Source organism: Pleurodeles waltl, chromosome 12 (assembly GCF_031143425.1).
Source record: "Pleurodeles waltl isolate 20211129_DDA chromosome 12, aPleWal1.hap1.20221129, whole genome shotgun sequence".
Taxonomy (NCBI): domain Eukaryota; kingdom Metazoa; phylum Chordata; class Amphibia; order Caudata; family Salamandridae; genus Pleurodeles; species Pleurodeles waltl.
This window is the reverse complement of record NC_090451.1, coordinates 3,173,727-3,190,409: the sequence shown is the minus strand read 5'-3', so window position 1 is coordinate 3,190,409 and position 16,683 is coordinate 3,173,727. Positions and strand designations below refer to the sequence as shown.

General features: G+C 39.4%; 4 non-coding genes across 4 annotated transcripts; all 4 read right to left on the bottom strand.

Moving 5' to 3' along the window:
* Positions 1–1,050: 1,050 nt before the first annotated feature.
* On the bottom strand, positions 1,051–1,132 carry TRNAL-AAG (transfer RNA leucine (anticodon AAG)). Its single transcript has one exon. It is a non-coding gene; the product is annotated as a tRNA-Leu (tRNA).
* A 505-nt stretch (positions 1,133–1,637) lies between these two features.
* Positions 1,638–1,719, bottom strand: TRNAI-GAU (transfer RNA isoleucine (anticodon GAU)). The gene has a single exon. It is a non-coding gene; the product is annotated as a tRNA-Ile (tRNA).
* A 9,978-nt stretch (positions 1,720–11,697) lies between these two features.
* Positions 11,698–11,779, bottom strand: TRNAL-AAG (transfer RNA leucine (anticodon AAG)). Its single transcript has one exon. It is a non-coding gene; the product is annotated as a tRNA-Leu (tRNA).
* A 505-nt stretch (positions 11,780–12,284) lies between these two features.
* Positions 12,285–12,366, bottom strand: TRNAS-GCU (transfer RNA serine (anticodon GCU)). Its single transcript has one exon. It is a non-coding gene; the product is annotated as a tRNA-Ser (tRNA).
* Between the last annotated feature and the right edge of the window lie 4,317 nt (positions 12,367–16,683).

The window sequence follows — 16,683 nt, the reverse complement described above, 5'->3', positions numbered from 1 at the left end:
TATGATAGGCACATTAGAAAACACAAGATCATGATTTGAGTAAAAATATTGAATCTCTTCCTGGTTATAGAATCTTGTTAGTAACAGACTACAACGTATCCCATATGTTAATGACAGTCTATGATAGGTAACCCACTCTAGTACCGAAACAGGAATCTGTGTACACACAAAACAATCTTTTGCATCCATTGTGTCAACATACTCACTCAGCAAGCTATAGAAAACATGAGTGGATAGTTCCCCTTTCGAGTTAGTTCCCTCATGCAAGTATCTTGTATCCAGCTCAAACCTCTCCCAGGCTGTTAGTGCAGTGGTAGTCTCAAGAATTGTAGCATTGTTAGTCCCACTTTTATCCATTAGTGTCATACTCACAACCACGACCCTAATGAATATTTATTACATGAACCTTTTTTGCAAAAGTATTTGGTTCAAGTAAACTTAAAGTGTTGGGATTCAAGCCCACGGCTCCAGAGAGACTGGAGCCTAAATCTAGCCAGTTTAGCATGCTCAGCCACGCTACCTCACATCTACAAGCTCACAACTATAGTAACTTGGCCAAACACTGTGGACACCCGCTGTCGTGACCTGGCTATGCAGGGTAACGCAGCATTCACCGACAGTTGAACGAGTTACAGGTGAAAAGCAAAGTATAATAACTGTCTGCATATAATATATGTCTTTCCTTATTTATTCTTCTTCCCCATTGTATGTTTGCTCTCTGCTTTAGAAATGCGAGCTGTCATCACTGCAAGGAAACGTATCACACAGCGTTCTACTGTTTACACTCACTGAACTTTCAGCATCACAGTGACCCCTCTCGTCGCCTCTATAGTTAGACTTCAAGACAGCTGGTTTGTTTACCGATACAATTATTGTCACCTTAGGTTGTGGTTTTTTAAATAAGAAGGCTCGGTCCCACTGTCTGGCTACCCTTATATATATACGTCACCACTTTACATAGTCTCACCTCTCGCTATGTGGATCGTAGGTGCAGAAGGCAGAGAGTGAGACACTGATGCAGACAAAATATGTTTGTGAGTTGAAAAATACTGGCAGCGGTGGGATTCGAACCCACGCCTCCAAAGAGACAGGAGCCTTAATCCAGCGCCTTAGACCGCTCGGCCACACTACCCTGTGCAAACCTGTTTCTGTAAGCTTTCTGAAGTGAGATGTTCTTTTGTATAGGGGAGTTGGAGAATAAGGGTGTATAGCCTGTGAAGTGATCCTAGGAAAGTCAACGCCAACAGCAGCAGGCACGTGATACATTCAGTAGGTCAGGATTGGCCCCGGGCCATGGGAAGTGTCAGGGAGCGCCAGTCCTGAGAGTCCGTAGGAAGACAACCCTTACATTGGCGTCCCACACGCGCTGCTTCTCTTTCTTTAAGGATAAGGAATCAAACTATCTACGTCCCTCAACTTACCAACCCTCCGCCTCAGGAAAGATTTTGTGATTCATGACCAGAACCCGGCTGGCGCTGTTTACAGTAATGCCTAAGCACAGTACTCAACTGAGCGGTGTTTCCAAACTGAGCCGTTGTACTGCCGGAAATACCATGGGATATGTCATTTAACTTTCACATAAAATAGGGTTAACCCAGCCCTACCACATACTAAAAACTAAAGACGGAACAATGAACCGACGAGGATGGGATTCGAACCCACGCATGCAGAGCACAACGGATTATCTGTCCATCGTCTTAACCACTCGGCCACCTCGTCTTCAAAACACTATGTTTCAGGAGTACAAAATATGGTAGCCAAAATGTGTTCTATTAGGTGATAGTTGTCTAAACATAATAAAGAGGATATATTTACAGATTGTTATGGTAACTTGTTGTCTTCAGCTTTGCTCTATACGACCTTGTTGTCCATCCCAACTTCAGCTTGAATTTATATGTTAAATGTAATGTAATCATGAAAATTACATTTTCCAAACGTGTTCTATCCATATGTGATGTACTATCACACTACCCTCAAATGAGCTAAGATTGCTTTAATTCAGTTGTACGTGGATTTAAAGTGCAATAGCATACAAATATTGTACTGGTATGGCGCTTTCGAGTCTCTAGGTGTCAGTTATTGGTGGTGTGCTTACATGTCAACATTAGGCAGCAAATAGTACACAATTAAGGAAAACTGCCTTCCCATTTAATGTGCATTGTTCTGCAAAAAGTTTTAAGTAGGAGAAAGTAAAACTTAGTTTATAAAACCACCTAAACTGGGAGAATTGCCGCTACAGCTATGACACTTCAGTTTAAAAACGTACGTGAATCAACAAGAAATATTTTTGCGCTCAATAAATTGCTGTCCGACTACTCACGTAATGCATAAAACTGAGGCAGTTGTAATTACAATACATTGAAGTAATATTTTGGTAGTTTTTGTTGACGATGACTCCGCCACAAGCGATCAGATTACTTTTTATTAGTGAAGGCGCGTCAGAGCCTTGATAAGTAAACTTACAAGGAGACACGCCTAGGTCGATGAACCTTTTAGACCAGGTTCGGGGACTTCCCAGTACGAGATGTCTTTTGGCATCACAAATCAATAGATCAATATCACAACAACAATCGCAATAACTAATCAGCATGCTAATCAATAACCTTTAATGAGAGTCAATAAAGTGAACACCCCATGATCTTTCAGTCATGAATAACCACACCAATTTAGTTAAGTGTTAGGATATTTATTTCCCTACTGGTTACAATCTAAAGTCATTTCTGTTAATCTCATCAGCAATTCATCTCATTAGTAACTCTTCAGATTTGCAATTAGAAACGCAATTAATCAATGCATAGAGAATATTCACTCAGTATTAACACATAATTATTAAGAAGCAACTTAGCAAAGTCTCAGTAGTGCATGGTTCAACAAAGCAAGAACTCAATCATTTGTCTATTTGCGTCAGATTTTAGTGAACACCTTAAATAACCTCATATTAGCATCAGCATGTTGGGCTTCATGCAAAACAATTTAGCAAACACAAATTTGGAAAACATCTAACTATGGCCTCTATCAAAGAGCAGTTGGTACCTAGAAAGAAAATGCAAACAGACAATTACAATTTTCATCAGATAGTTACCCATCCAAAGGATCAGCAAACAGCGTCAGTCTTCGTCCTCGGGACATCAGTCGTTTGCATCATCAGCAAAGAAAGGACAGGGCAAAGTATTAGTATGGCATAGCTAAGGAACAAGAACTTCCCTCATATAGAGGAGAAGTAAGTATCAGGTAAGGAATAAGTAAAGGGTGGTTTAGAGTAACAGGGCGAACAAACGGCAAAGTCTCAAATGAAATGGCCTAAATGGCTCAGTAGAATTGCAAAGAATGGCTTGGAGTGGAATGTCCAATAAATGCCTGATTTCTCCTCGGGTCATGTGGTTAAATCAAAACTGTCTAATTTACTCCTAATTCCTCAATGGATAATCATTGGTGCATCGCCATCTCTGTCCAATAATCTTCACCAGAGTTTTACACAAACCACAGTTCTCATGTCGTTGATTGGCCCATGTTATTGATGTTTTCATCGGTTGGAATGTCAGGTAAGAAAAGTTACATTTTACGCTACAGTCAGTAGTTCCATTGTTTTCTCCTACTCCAGGCAGCCTTGCACCTGTTACAAATTACACTGTTGCATTCAGCAAGAATGTCTCCTTGAGCAAGTAGGGTCCCATGAGAAAGAATTTACTACAGCTACACACATCTCTAGCTTTTGGGAAAGTACAGTTTAATGTCCTTCAGGAAAATAGCACATTGCACGTTAGAAAAAGACTGTTTAATATGAGACCAGGCAGCTAGGCACAGACCTTCGATAAACTAAGGCCTACTGCTTAATGAACAAACTCCTAATACATAACTCCAATTTTGATATGTTAATACAAATTAAAAACATTAGTACATAATTAATTCAGCATTAATAACTTTCATTGGTCTTCGTATACATTGGTAGCCACTCCCCGTGGGCACATTTCAAACGTGTGCATTATTTCTACGTTAACACATTTTTTATGCAGCTTCATTACACAATATATTGTAAGCTTTTCATGTTAATATTAATTTTAAAAGACACACTCCAGCAATCCCTCCTCTGATTACTCTTGTCATCACACAAATCTTCCCTACTAATTTGACATACTAAAATTCCCTCATATCAATCTCTTCCCTTCTTGGTTTCCCCTTTGATCTTGCCCTGAATAATTTTTCCCTTTGTTTTTCTTCCCTCCTCCTATTATTTTTCGCCATCTTCAATTTTATTCTTTTACTAATTTTACATGCCACCCATGATCCAAATAAGCAATCTATAACAATCAATATCCCCTGTATTATTTTAGACAATATCCCATGCCAAATGTTACTAATCCAATTTCCCACTGAAGCAAATCCTTTCCCAACCTTTTTCCAAACACCTGGTTCTTTCAAATCCTTCAAGTCCGTACTATCCCTAGTCAAGTTAGTAAGCATACTTCTAATCTCATTACTATTATCTGGTATGTAAGCGCAACAATTACACCCATTGAGCAATCTACAAACTCTGCCATTTTTCACTAAAAGAATGTCTAAAGCAAGACTGTTTTGAAGAGTCATAGCCCCCTCCGCAGCATGTTCAGTATCCATCAGGAGTATAGCCCCTGAAAAGTTTGTCAGCATGTTATCCTCAATAGTAGACAACTTTTGAATCTTTATGGAGTTCATAATAACTCCCACTGAAGAAATTATCGTCCCAAATATGTCTCCTACTACACCAGCAGCAGTCTCTTTCTTAAGTCTAGTACGATGTAATTCAGACAATTTTGGTAACCTTTTCAAATCGTCAAGTTGATATATCTTTGGGAAAACTATCCCCAAATAACATGTCCCATACTATCCCTTTGGAAGACGGTAATAAGCATTAGGTCCACATATATAATAAATCCCGGGGATTGCTGGATCCTGTCTATTTAACATGAATGTCCATTTACTCTGAAACAAAAACACACGCTTACATTCACTCATTCCCACAAACACATTGTCATAGTATGATTTGGTCTTGGATATGCAAAGCTTTCCTACATGTAGTGCGTCTAAAGCTAACTTCCCTTGTTCTCTAATTGCACTATAACCGTCACTACTAGCAAAGGCCCGTTGCTGTAATCCTTTCTCTAGTTTACCCTTCAATGCCCTTCTTCTCTCTTCCTTGTGATCTAAAAAGATTTTCTCTACAGGTGTAAGCAAACATGTCAAATTATTGTGGTGTGCATAAGATGTACTAATTGTTAATGTCGCCTGAAAGAATCCTTTAACTAACTTTATGCTATAATACTTAGCTACCCCACTCACATCCTCTATGATAGGCACATTAGAAAACACAAGATCATGATTTGAGTAAAAATATTGAATCTCTTCCTGGTTATAGAATCTTGTTAGTAACAGACTACAACGTATCCCATATGTTAATGACAGTCTATGATAGGTAACCCCCTCTTGTACCAAAACAGGAATCTGTGTACACACAAAACAATCTTTTGCATCCATTGTGTCAACATACTCACTCAGCAAGCGATAGAAAACATCAGTGGATAGTTCCCCTTTCGAGTTAGTTCCCTCATGCAAGTATCTTGTGTCCAGCTCAAACCTCTCCCAGCCTGTTAGTGCAGTGGTAGTCTCAGGAATTGTAGCATTGTTAGTCCCACTTTTATCCATTAGTGTCATACTCACAACCACGACCCTAATGAATATTTATTACATAAACCTTTTTTGCAAAAGTATTTGGTTCAAGTAAACTTAAAGTGTTGGGATTCAAGCCCACAGCTCCAGAGAGACTGGAGCCTAAATCTAGCCAGTTTAGCCTGCTCAGCCACGCTACCTCACATCTACAAGCTCACAACTATAGTAACTTGGACAAACACTGTGGACACCCGCTGTGGTGACCTGGCTATGCAGGTTAACGCAGCATTCACCGACAGTTGAGCGAGTTACAGGTGAAAAGCAAAGTATAATAACAGTCTGCATATAATATATGTCTTTCCTTATTTATTCTTCTTCCCCATTGTATGTTTGCTCTCTGCTTTAGAAACGCGAGCTGTCATCACTGCAAGGAAACGTATCACACAGCGTTCTACTGTTTACACTCACTGAACTTTCAGCATCACAGTGACCACTCTCGTCGCCTCTATAGTTAGACTTCAAGACAGCTGGTTTGTTTACCGATACAATTCTTGTCACCTTAGGTTGTGGTTTTTTAAAATATGAAGGCTCGGTCCCACTGTCTGGCTCCCCTTATATATATATGTCACCACTTTACATAGTCTCACCTCTCGCAATGTGGATCGTAGGTGCAGAAGGCAGAGAGTGAGACACTGATGCAGACAAAATACGTTTGTGAGTTGAAAAATACTGGCAGCGGTGGGATTCGAACCCACGCCTCCAAAAAGACTAGAGCCTTAATCCAGTGCCTTAGACTGCTCGGCCACAATACCCTGTGCAAACCTGTTTCTGTAAGCTTTCTGAAGTGAGATGTTCTGTTGTATAGGGGAGTTGGAGAATAAGGGTGTATGGCCTGTGAAGTGATCCTAGGAAAGTCAACGCCAACAGCAGCAGGCACGTGATACATTCAGTAGGTCAGGATTGGCCCCGGGCCATGGGAGGTGTCAGGGAGCGCCAGTCCTGAGAGTCGGTAGGAAGACAACCCTTACATTGGCGTCCCGCATGCGCTGCTTCTCTTTCTTTAAGGATAAGGAATCAAACTATCTACGTCCCTCAACTTACCAACCCTCCGCCTCAGGAAAGATTGTGTGATTCATGAGCAGAACCCGGCTGGCGCTGTTTACAGTAATGCCTAAGCACAGTACTCAACTGAGCGGTGTTTCCAAACTGAGCCGTTGTACTGCCGGAAATACCATGGGATATGTCATTTAACTTTCACATAAAATAGGGTTAACCCAGCCCTACCACATACTAAAAACTAAAGACGGAACAATACACCGACGAGGATGAGATTCGAACCCACGCATGCAGAGCACAATGGATTAGCAGTACATCGTCTTAACCACTCGGCCACCTCGTCTTCGAAACACTATGTTTCAGGAGTACAAAATATGGTAGCCAAAATGTGTTCTATTAGGTGATAGTTGTCTAAACATAATAAAGAAGATATATTTACAGATTGTTTTGGTAACTTGTTGTCTTCAGCTTTGCTCTATACGACCTTGTTGTCCATCCCTACTTCAGCTTGAATTTATATGTTAAATGTAATGTAATCATGAAAATTACATTTTCCAAACGTGTTCTATCCATATGTGATGTACTATCACACTACCCTCAAATGAGCTAAGATTGCTTTAATTCAGTTGTACGTGGATTTAAAGTGCAATATCATACAAATATTGTACTGGTATGGCGCTTTCGAGTCTCTAGGTGTCAGTTATTGGTGGTGTGCTTACATGTCAACATTAGGCAGCAAATAGTACACAATTAAGGAAAACTGCCTTCCCATTTAATGTGCATTGTTCTGCAAAAAGTTTTAAGTAGGAGAAAGTAAAACTTAGTTTATAAAACCACCTAAACTGGGAGTATTGCCGCTACAGCTATGACACTTCAGTTTAAAAACGTACGTGAATCCACAAGAAATATTTTTGCGCTAAATAAATTGCTGTCCGACTCCTCACGTAATACATAAAACTGAGGCAGTCGTAATCACAATACATTGAAGTAATATTTTGGTAGTTTTTGTTGACGATGACTCCGCAGCAAGTGATCAGATTACTTTTTATTAGTGAAGGCGCGTCAGAGCCTTGATAAGTAAACTTACAAGGAGACACGCCTAGGTCGATGAACCTTTTAGACCAGGTTCGGGGACTTCCCAGTACGAGATGTCTATTGGCATCACAAATCAATAGATCAATATCTCAACAACAATCGCAATAACTAATCAGCATGCTAATCAATAACCTTTAATGAGAGTCAATAAAGTGAACACCCCATGATCTTTCAGTCATGAATAACCACACCAATTTAGTTAAGTGTTAGGATATTTATTTCCCTACTGGTTACAATCTAAAGTCATTTCTGTTAATCTCATCAGCAATTCATCTCATTAGTAACTCTTCAGATTTGCAATTAGAAACGCAATTAATCAATGCATAGAGAATATTCACTCAGTATTAACACATAATTATTAAGAAGCAACTTAGCAAAGTCTCAGTAGTGCATGGTTCAACAAAGCAAGAACTCAATCATTTGTCTATTTGCGTCAGATTTTAGTGAACACCTTAAATAACCTCATATTAGCATCAGCATGTTGGGCTTCATGCAAAACAATTTAGCAAACACAAATTTGGAAAACATCTAACTATGGCCTCTATCAAAGAGCAGTTGGTACCTAGAAAGAAAAGGCAAAAAGACAATTACAATTTTCATCAGATAGTTACCCATCCAAAGGATCAGCAAACAGCGTCAGTCTTCGTCCTCGGGACATCAGTCGTTTGCATCATCAGCAAAGAAAGGACAGGGCAAAGTACCAGTATGGCATAGCTAAGGAACAAGAACTTCCCTCATATAGAGGAGAAGTAAGTATCAGGTAAGGAATAAGTAAAGGGTGGTTTAGAGTAACAGGGCGAACAAACGGCAAAGTCTCAAACGAAATGGCCTAAATGGCTCAGTAGAATGGCAAAGAATGGCTTGGAGTGGAATGTCCAATTAATGCCTGATTTCTCCTCGGGTCATGTGGTTAAATCAAAACTGTCTAATTTACTCCTAATTCCTCAATGGATAATCATTGGTGCATCGCCATCTCTGTCCAATAATCTTCACCAGAGTTTTATACAAACCACAGTTCTCATGTCGTTGATTGGCCCATGTTATTGACGTTTTCATCGGTTGGAATGTCAGGTGAGAAAAGTTACATTTTACGCTACAGTCAGTAGTTCCATTGTTTTCTCCTACTCCAGGCAGCCTTGCACCTGTTACAAATTACACTGTTGCATTTAGCAAGAATGTCTCCTTGAGCAAGTAGGGTCCCATGAGAAAGAATTTACTACAGCTACACACATCTCTAGCTTTTGGGAAAGTACAGTTTCATGTCCTTCAGGAAAATAGCACATTGCACGTTAGAAAAAGACAGTTTAATATGAGACCAGGCAGCTAGGCACAGACCTTAAATAAACTAAGGCCTACTGATTAATGAACAAACTCCTAATACATATCTCCAATTTTGATATGTTAATACAAATTAAAAACATTAGTACATAATTAATTCAGCATTAATAACTTTCATTAGTCTTCGTATACATTGGTAGCCACTCCCCGTGGGCACATTTCAAACGTGTGCATTATTTCTACGTTAACACATTTTTTATGCAGCTTCATTACACAATATATTGTAAGCTTTTCATGTTAATATTAATTATAAAAGACACACTCCAGCAATCCCTCCTCTGATTACTCTTGTCATCACACAAATCTTCCCTACTAATTTTACATACTAAAATTCCCTCATATCAATCTCTTCCCTTCTTGGTTTCCCCTTTGATCTTGCCCTGAATAATTTTTCCCTTTGTTTTTCTTCCCTCCTCCTATTATTTTTCGCCATCTTCAATTTTATTCTTTTACTAATTTTACATGCCACCCATGATCCAAATAAGCAATCTATAACAATCAATATCCCCTGTATTATTTTAGACAATATCCCATGCCAAATGTTACTAATCCAATTTCCCACTGAAGCAAATCCTTTCCCAACCTTTTTCCAAACACCTGGTTCTTTCAAATCCTTCAAGTCCGTACTATCCCTAGTCAAGTTAGTAAGCATACTTCTAATCTCATTACTATTATCTGGTATGTAAGCGCAACAATTACACCCATTGAGCAATCTACAAACTCTGCCATTTTTCACTAAAAGAATGTCTAAAGCAAGCCTGTTTTGAAGAGTCATAGCCCCCTCCGCAGCAAGTTCAGTATCCATCAGGAGTATAGCCCCTGAAAAGTTTGTCAGCATGTTATCCTCAATAGTAGACAACTTTCGAATCTTTATGGAGCTCATAATAACTCCCAGTGAAGAAATTATCGTCCCAAATATGTCTCCTACTACACCAGCAGCAGTCTCTTTCTTATGTCTAGTACGATGTAATTCAGACAATTTTGGTAACCTTTTGAAATTGTCAAGTTGATATATCTTTGGGAAAACTATCCCCAAATAACATGTCCCATACTATCCCTTTGGAAGACGGTAATAAGCATTAAGTCCACATATATAATAAATCCCGGGGATTGCTGGATCCTGTCCATTTAGTATGAACGTCCATTTACTCTGAAACAAAAACACACGCTTACATTCACTCATTCCCACAAACACATTGTCATAGTATGATTTGGTCTTGGATATGCAAAGCTTTCCTACATGTAGTGCGTCTAAAGCTAACTTCCCTTGTTCTCTAATTGCACTATAACCGTCACTACTAGCAAAGGCCCGTTGCTGTAATCCTTTCTCTAGTTTACCCTTCAATGCCCTTCTTCTCTCTTCCGTGTGATCTAAAAAGCTTTTCTCTACAGGTGTAAGCAAACATGTCAAATTATTGTGGTGTGCATAAGATGTACTAATTGTTAATGTTGCCTGAAAGAATCCTTTAACTAACTTTATCCTATAGTACTTAGCTACCCCACTCACATCCTCTATGATAGGCACATTAGAAAACACAAGATCATGATTTGAGTAAAAATATTGAATCTCTTTCTGGTTATAGAATCTTGTTAGTAACAGACTACAACGTATCCCATATGTTAATGAAAGTCTATGATAGGTAACCCCCTCTTGTACCGAAACAGGAATCTGTATACACACAAAACAATCTTTTGCATCCATTGTGTCAACATACTCACTCAGCAAGCGATAGAAAACATCAGTGGATAGTTCCCCTTTCGAGTTAGTTCCCTCATGCAAGTATCTTGTGTATCCAGCTCAAACCTCTCCCAGGCTGTTAGTGCAGTGGTAGTCTCAGGAATTGTAGCATTGTTAGTCCCACTTTTATCCATTAGTGTCATACTAACAACCACGACCCTAATGAATATTTATTACATGAACCTTTTTTGCAAAAGTATTTGGTTCAAGTAAACTTAACGTGTTGGGATTCAAGCCCACGGCTCCAGAGAGACTGGAGCCTAAATCTAGCCAGTTTAGCCTGCTCAGCCACGCTACCTCACATCTACAAGCTCACAACTATAGTAACTTGGCCAAACACTGTGGACACCCGCTGTGGTGACTTTGCTATGCGGGGTAACGCAGCATTCACCGACAGTTGAGCGAGTTACAGGTGAAAAGCAAAGTATAATAACTGTCTTCATATAATATATGTCTTTCCTTATTTATTCTTCTTCCCCATTGTATGTTTGCTCTCTGCTTTAGAAACGCGAGCTGTCATCACTGCAAGGAAACGTATCACACAGCGTTCTACTGTTTACACTCACTGAACTTTCAGCATCACAGTGACCCCTCTCGTCGCCGCTATAGTTAGACTTCAACACAGCTGGTTTGTTTACCGATACAATTCTTGTCACCTTAGGTTGTGGTTTTTTAAAATAAGAAGGCTCGGTCCCACTGTCTGGCTACCCTTATATATATACGTCACCACTTTACATAGTCTCACCTCTCGCTATGTGGATCGTAGGTGCTAAGGCAGAGAGTGAGACAGTGATGCAGACAAAATACGTTTGTGAGTTGAAAAATACTAGCAGCGGTGGGATTCGAACCCACGTCTCCAAAGAGACTGGAGCCTTAATCCAGTACCTTAGACCGCTCGGCCACACTACCCTGTGCAAACCTGTTTCTGTAAGCTTTCTAAAGTGAGATGTTCTGTTGTATAGGGGAGTTGGAGAATAAGGGTGTATAGCCTGTGAAGTGATCCTAGGAAAGTCAACGCCAACAGCAGCAGGCACGTGATACATTCAGTAGGTCAGGATTGGCCCCGGGCCATGGGAGGTGTCAGGGAGCGCCAGTCCTGAGAGTCCGTAGGAAGACAACCCTTACATTGGCGTCCCGCACGCGCTGCTTCTCTTTCTTTAAGGATAAGGAATCAAACTATCTACGTCCCTCAACTTACTAACCCTCCGCCTCAGTAAAGATTTTGTGATTCATGAGCAGAACCCGGCTGGCGCTGTTTACAGTAATGCCTAAGCACAGTACTCAACTGAGCGGTGTTTCCAAACTGAGCCGTTGTACTGCCGGAAATACCATGGGATATGTCATTTAACTTTCACATAAAATAGGGTTAACCCAGCCCTACCACATACTAAAAACTAAAGACGGAACAATAAACCGACGAGGATGGGATTCGAACCCACGCGTGCAGAGCACAATGGATTAGCAGTCCATCACCTTAACCACTCAGCCACCTCGTCTTCAAAATGCCATGTTTCAGGAGTACAAAATATGGTAGCCAAAATGTGTTCTATTAGGTGATAGTTGTCTAAACATAATAAAGAGCATATATTTACAGATTGTTATGGTAACTTGTTGTCTTCAGCTTTGCTCTATACAACCTTGTTGTCCATCCCTACTTCAGCTTGAATTTATATCTTAAATGTAAGGAAATCATGAATATTACACTTTCCAAACGTGTTCTATCCAAATGTGATGTACTATCACACTACCCTCAAATGAGCTAAGATTGCTTTAATTCAGTTGTACGTGGATTTAAAGTGCAATATCATACAAATATTGTACGGTATGGCGCTTTCGAGTCTCTAGGTGTCAGTTATTGGTGGTGTGCTTACATGTCAACATTAGGCAGCAAATAGTACACAATTAAGGAAAACTGCTTTCCCATTTAATGTGCATTGTTCTGCAAAATGTTTTAAGTAGGAGAAAGTAAAACTTAGTTTATAAAACCACCTAAACTGGGAGTATTGCCGCTACAGCTATGACACTTCAGTTTAAAAACGTACGTGCATCAACAAGAAATATTTTTGCGCCAAATAAATTGCTGTCCGACTACTCACGTAATGCATAAAACTGAGGCAGTCGTAATTACAATACATTGAAGTAATATTTTGGTAGTTTTTGTTGACGATGACTCCGCAGCAAGCGATCAGATTACTTTTTATTAGTGAAGGCGCGTCAGAGCCTTGATAAGTAAACTTACAAGGAGACACGCCTAGGTCGATGAACCTTTTAGACCAGGTTCGGGGACTTCCCAGTACGAGATGTCTTTTGGCATCACAAATCAATAGATCAATATCTCAACAACAATCGCAATAACTAATCAGCATGCTAATCAATAACCTTTAATGAGAGTCAATAAAGTGAACACACCATGATCTTTCAGTCATGAATAACCACACCAATTTAGATAAGTGTTAGGATATTTATTTCCCTACTGGTTACAATCTAAAGTCATTTCTGTTAATCTCATCAGCAATTCATCTCATTAGTAACTCTTCAGATTTGCAATTAGAAACGCAATTAATCAATGCATAGAGAATATTCACTCAGTATTAACACATAATTATTAAGAAGCAACTTAGCAAAGTCTCAGTAGTGCATGGTTCAACAAAGCAAGAACTCAGTCATTTGTCTATTTGCGTCAGATTTTAGTGAACACCTTAAATAACCTTGTATTAGCATCAGCATGTTGGGCTTCATGCAAAACAATTTAGCAAACACAAATTTGGAAAACATCTAACTATGGCCTCTATCAAAGAGCGTTGGTACCTAGAAAGAAAAGGCAAACAGACAATTACAATTTTCATCAGATAGTTACCCATCCAACGGATCAGCAAACATCGTCATTCTTCGTCCTCGGGACATCAGTCGTTTGCATCATCAGCAAAGAAAGGACAGGGCAAAGTATCAGTCTGGCATGGCTAAGGAACAAGAACTTCCCTCATATAGAGGAGAAGTAAGTATCAGGTAAGGAATAAGTAAAGGGTGGTTTAGAGTAACAGGGCGAACAAACGGCAAAGTCTCAAACGAAATGGCCTAAATGGCTCAGTAGAATGGCAAAGAATGGCTTGGAGTGGAATGTCCAATAAATGCCTGATTTCTCCTCGGGTCATGTGGTTAAATCAAAACTGTCTAATTTACTCCTAATTCCTCAATGGATAATCATTGGTGCATCGCCATCTCTGTCCAATAATCTTCACCAGAGTTTTACACAAACCACAGTTCTCATGTCGTTGATTGGCCGATGTTATTGACGTTTTCATCGGTTGGAATGTCAGGTAAAAAAAGTTACATTTTACGCTACAGTCAGTAGTTCCATTGTTTTCTCCTACTCCAGGCAGCCTTGCACCTGTTACAAATTACACTGTTGCATTCAGCAAGAATGTCTCCTTGAGCAAGTAGGGTCCCATGAAAAAGAATTTACTACAGCTACACACATCTCTAGCTTTTGGGAAAGTACAGTTTCATGTCCTTCAGGAAAATAGCACATTGCACGTTAGAAAAAGACAGTTTAATATGAGACCAGGCAGCTAGGCACAGACCTTCGATAAACTAAGGCCTACTGCTTAATGAACAAACTCCTAATACATAACTCCAATTTTGATATGTTAATACAAATTAAAAAAATTAGTACATAATTAATTCAGCATTAATAACTTTCATTAGTCTTCGTATACATTGGTAGCCACTCCCCGTGGGCACATTTCAAACGTGTGCATTATTTCTACGTTAACACATTTTTTATGCAGCTTCATTACACAATATATTGTAAGCTTTTCATGTTAATATTAATTTTAAAAGACACACTCCAGCAATCCCTCCTCTGATGACTCTTGTCATCACACAAATCTTCCCTACTAATTTTACATTCTAAAATTCCCTCATATCAATCTCTTCCCTTCTTGGTTTCCCCTTTGATCTTGCCCTGAATAATTTTTCCCTTTGTTTTTCTTCCCTCCTCCTATTATTTTTCGCCATCTTCAATTTTATTCTTTTACTAATTTTACATGCCACCCATGATCCAAATAAGCAATCTATAACAATCAATATCCCCTGTATTATTTTAGACAATATCCCATGCCAAATGTTACTAATCCAATTTCCCACTGAAGCAAATCCTTTCCCAACCTTTTTCCAAACACCTGGTTCTTTCAAATCCTTCAAGTCCGTACTACCCCTAGTCAAGTTAGTAAGCATACTTCTAATCTCATTACTATTATCTGGTATGTAAGCGCAACAATTACACCCATTGAGCAATCTACAAACTCTGCCATTTTTCACTAAAAGAATGTCTAAAGCAATCCTGTTTTGAAGAGTCATAGCCCCCTCCGCAGCAAGTTCAGTATCCATCAGGAGTATAGCCCCTGAAAAGTTTGTCAGCATGTTATCCTCAATAGTAGACAACTTTTGAATCTTTATGGAGTTCATAATAACTCCCACTGAAGAAATTATCGTCCCAAATATGTCTCCTACTACACCAGCAGCAGTCTCTTTCTTATGTCTAGTACGATGTAATTCAGACAATTTTGGTAACCTTTTCAAATCGTCAAGTTGATATATCTTGGGAAAACTATCCCCAAATAACATGTCCCATACTATCCCTTTGGAAGACGGTAATAAGCATTAAGTCCACATATAATATAAATCCCGGGGATTGCTGGATCCTGTCCATTTAACATGAACGTCCATTTACTATGAAACAAAAACACACGCTTACATTCACTCATTCACACAAACACATTGTCATAGTATGATTTGGTCTTGGATATGCAAAGCTTTCCTACATGTAGTGCGTCTAAAGCTAACTTCCCTTGTTCTCTAATTGCACTATAACCGTCACTACTAGCAAAGGCCCGTTGCTGTAATCCTTTCTCTAGTTTACCCTTCAATGCCCTTCTTCTCTCTTCCGTGTGATCTAAAAAGCTTTTCTCTACAGGTGTAAGCAAACATGTCAAATTATTGTGGTGTGCATAAGATGTACTAATTGTTAATGTCGCCTGAAAGAATCCTTTAACTAACTTTATGCTATAGTACTTAGCTACCCCACTCACATCCTCTATGATAGGCACATTAGAAAACACAAGATCATGATTTGAGTAAAAATATTGAATCTCTTCCTGGTTATAGAATCTTGTTAGTAACAGACTACAACGTATCCCATATGTTAATGACAGTCTATGATAGGTAACCCCCTCTTGTACCGAAACAGGAATCTGTGTACACACAAAACAATCTTTTGCATCCATTGTGTCAACATACTCACTCAGCAAGCGATAGAAAACATCAGTGGATAGTTCCCCTTTCGAGTTAGTTCCCTCATGCAAGTATCTTGTATCCAGCTCAAACCTCTCCCAGGCTGTTAGTGCAGTGGTAGTCTCAGGAATTGTAGCATTGTTAGTCCACTTTTATCCATTAGTGTCATACTCACAACCACGACCCTAATGAATATTTATTACATGAACCTTTTTGGCAAAAGTATTTGGTTCAAGTAAACTTAAAGTGTTGGGATTCAAGCCCACGGCTCCAGAGAGACTGGAGCCTAAATCTAGCCAGTTTAGCCTGCTCAGCCACACTACCTCACATCTACAAGCTCACAACTATAGTAACTTGGCCAAACACTGTGGACACCCGCTGTGGTGACCTGGCTATGCAGGGTAACGCAGCATTCACCGACAGTTGAGCGAGTTACAGGTGAAAAGCAAAGTATAATAACTGTCTGCATATAATATATGTCTTTCCTTATTTATTCTTCTTCCCCATTGTATGTTTGCTCT